This window comes from Harpia harpyja, chromosome 3 (assembly GCF_026419915.1).
Source record: "Harpia harpyja isolate bHarHar1 chromosome 3, bHarHar1 primary haplotype, whole genome shotgun sequence".
Classification (NCBI taxonomy): domain Eukaryota; kingdom Metazoa; phylum Chordata; class Aves; order Accipitriformes; family Accipitridae; genus Harpia; species Harpia harpyja.
Genome location: NC_068942.1, coordinates 71,709,754 through 71,713,249, shown reverse-complemented (window position 1 = coordinate 71,713,249; position 3,496 = coordinate 71,709,754). Strand labels below are relative to the sequence as shown.

At 45.7% G+C, this 3,496-nt stretch overlaps 1 long non-coding RNA gene across 2 annotated transcripts; it reads left to right on the top strand.

Annotated features, from left to right (window-relative positions):
* The first annotated feature begins 6 nt into the window (after positions 1 to 6).
* Positions 7 to 2,766, top strand: LOC128140002 (uncharacterized). 2 transcript variants are annotated; one of them, XR_008234585.1, is made up of 3 exons: positions 12 to 934; positions 1,991 to 2,099; positions 2,485 to 2,766. It is a non-coding gene; the product is annotated as an uncharacterized LOC128140002 (long non-coding RNA). The 2 variants fall into 2 exon arrangements; XR_008234584.1 differs by having other exon boundaries at positions 7 to 2,099.
* The last annotated feature ends 730 nt before the right edge of the window (positions 2,767 to 3,496 follow it).

Sequence of the window (3,496 nt, the reverse complement as noted above, 5' to 3'; positions counted from 1 at the left end):
CCCCGCCAGCCCTGCCGGTAGCCGGGGAGTCGCCGCCGCCCGTGCCCGGCGCGGGCAGCCCCAGCTCCCGCCGCCCGGCCCCTCAGCCCCCACCGCCCGCAGCCCGATCAAGGCGCCCGGCCCCTCAGCCTTCCGCCCCGCAGCCCGCCGCTGCCCGACCCAGCCTCCGGTCCTCTCAGCGCTCCTTGCTGGGTTCCTGAGGAGGGCGACGGTCACCGACGGCAGCCCCCCGGGAAGCCCTCGCCGAGCCGGCCGGGGTGGTCCCGCCTGGGCGAGGGGTGGCGGTCCCAGCCGGCTGTGGGGCCGTGAGGGCGCAGAGGGGCAGCTGCCATTCACCGTGCCTCTCGATGAAACTTGAGGGGTCGCAGGGGGCAGCGGGTTGCTGTGACGGGCCATGAGGGTTGCCAATGAACCCAAGGGGAACTCATGTGTCTCCCATCAAATGTGTGTTTGGGGAGACTTGAGGGTCACCGGCAGCAAGGGTGAAGCCCCTTCCCCAGGGAATGTCTCTGCCTTTGCCATCAGTGAACCCAGGCCTCGCCTCCGGCACCCACGCAGGCGGTTTCCAGAAATCTCTGCCTGCCCCCCCCCCAGGGCAGCCTCCTCGGGGGAAAGGCAGCTCAAGGCCAACCAAGCTCTTCATATGGGTTTCGTAAGGCTGTAGGAGAAACCACAATGTGGGCTCAGAAGCAGCGGAATCGTTATCTAAACCCCAAATAGCACGGTACTAACTCCTACTTCTGTCTCGTGTTTAGGATTGAAGTGATGTGGAGAGCCCTGCGTGCCCCAGTGGTACGGGGGATGTAGTCAGGAGGCAAGGAGGAGCAAAGGAGGAGAGTATCGCCTCATCTTCTGCTTGCAACAAGCCCAGGCCACCTGGCATGGGAGGGGTATGGGCATAGCAGAGAGCATGTGAATCACCCTGGACGTGCAGGTAACGTTCCGACTAAATCAGATAACGCTCTGTACGGTGCTGCGTTCACCAGTAACCTGTAATGCACAATAGTGGAGAAAAAGTCATCCTTCCACAATCAATAACACAATAATGGAGTGCTGTTTAGATGACAGTTTGAGATTTTTTTTTTAATGAATGTGATTCCATCAAGTATTAGGGAATTTTTTGCCCATTACCTTAAGTGAGAACATATTTTTTGTTGTGCTATTGACCTGCCCATATCATAATTGCAGTAGTCTTTGTTATTTAGTTATGAAACTCTTCTCCATCTAATCTAAACATAATGTATGCAGTTTCAGAGGTTTCTTAAACTGTGAACTCCTACTCAGCTGTTTTTCTGACTGGCAATCATGGCTCTACTGTGCCTTTATATTTGCATCTACCTTGGGGTTTTTTCTGTCATTTTTAGTGTCATTGGTTATATTTGTCATTGTTTATGTTCTTATGTCCTTTCTTTCCCATGATGAACTGCTGTTCTGATCACTGTGGGCCCAACTGTCTGCAAGATCGAGACACTCAGCAACTCCTAGTTTCCACAGGCACTCAGCTCACTGGAAATGATCAGTAATTTTCAACAGACTGCCTAAGCAGTTTGAAAAAAAATACACCAAAGATAATAACCAGGAAAATATATTTTAAGCAATAAATGTAAATGGGAAGAGAAGTTTCATTTGAGAAGTTAAGCAGATGCAGCTATAACCAATTTCTTTAATCTGCTGATACATGAGTGTTATGTTTAATTTTCAAGTGCTGTTTAGTTGTCAATTAGGAATTGGAAACAATTCAGTTGTTCGTAGCAAACCACTTTCTCTTGCTATTTCCTAATTTGGAATATTCTTCTAGATTTTCAAGATGTTTATCCCCTAATTCTTCAGGTTCATCTTATGTTCACGCGAGTAATTTCAGAAGACACATTCACTAGCTAACACCCATCTCCTCTTGCAGTTGTACACTGCACAACATTTATAATTAAGCCTCTTAGGAAGTTAGCTGCATGGCCCATGATTAACTTCCCTTAATTCTTCATTGTTAAAGCTCAGTGCAGAGATCTCTGGAGTAATCACCCACCTTTCCATCCTGAGCTGCAGAACGGCAACGTAGCATGTAAGTCAGTATGCACCAAGATGTCATCCCAGCACGGAAGGTAAGTATTGGTGCCTTTATCACAGTCTAACAGGCCATACAGGCTTATCCAAAGAAAGTAGTCTCTCAGCAGATGAGCTAGATAAAACGGTTGATCAGAGGCTGTTGACACAAGGCACAGCATCTATAATTAAGTCACTAGGGAAGCTGGGATGGGATGCTGTAACAAAGGTAGGATCCAACTTATACACAGCTTTCAGCAAATCTTAAAATGCTGTCTGAATAAAACCCAGTGAGGTAATAGACACTTTTGACTTACTGCATGCTAGAAATTTGTCAAATAGTGGTGAGTAAAAGGGGGTAGAGGGTGCGCTATTTATTAAACACATAAATTGGATATATTTTGGTTGTTTTGTACCCATGACACTCTTTCCATGTCTTTTCAGAGAGAAGTTTTGTGAAGAAGAGGTGTCTGTTTGTGTCGGAAGTGCTGTAATGAATGGCACATTGAGACTACTACCAGCTTATAATAATGACTGGTATTCCCTGTTCTGCAAGACTGGGAGGGAAAGAGCATATCCAATGAACAGAAGTGGATCCTTGGATTTTGGTTCTTGAGGTGACCTTGACTCCATGAATCTATGGAACAATTATAGTACAGAACAGTTGATTGCTTCTCTGTTTGTGCGGCAACAGATGATGGAATAAAACAAAAGTAGCCTTCACTACCTACCCTGATATGCTTTTTTTTGTGAAGAAAAATGCCACAAAAATATGGTGTGAAGTAAGAAAATGCTTAGTTTTACTTCTGTTGTTCTAATTTAAAAATAAAACTGAGCGTTTTACATCAACAAAATCCACAATCAGAACTATGTTTGCAACTGAGGTCACGCAGCAGTACTACATTTATTTTGAAGACTCTGGGTATGATTTTACACTTACATTCATTTAATACTTGCTTAGCGATGGCATTATTTGCAATTTACACTATTCTGAAGCATGAATATTGTATGAAACTAGTAAAACGTTGGGGAAGATTCTGTGAGGTTAAAAAGGCAGAGGAGACCTAGAGAGAGGATTTGTTCTTTGATCCGGGAGATAAGAGACCAGACTTGCACAGATGCCGAGCCCTTTGGCTTCTGCTGGAGATCTGTATACTCAGCATCTCAGTCTATCAGACCTGGAGTAACTCCGAAATCTGGATGGTAGCCAAACACAACGCATTTTTATTTGAAGCAGTCTATGCTTTATATTTTGTAATGATTTCCACTATATGTATATATATTTTTTTTAAATCCTAAGCAGTTCTGTAAAGTGCACACGCTTCTCGTTGTCAGGGTGAGGGTACTGGTTGTGGTTCTGAAAGAATTGTGGTGGGGAAAGAGCTTCAGCTGATGTCTCCTGACATTCACAACTCGTGTCAAAGAAAGGAACTCTGCGACTCAGATCCACACTCGC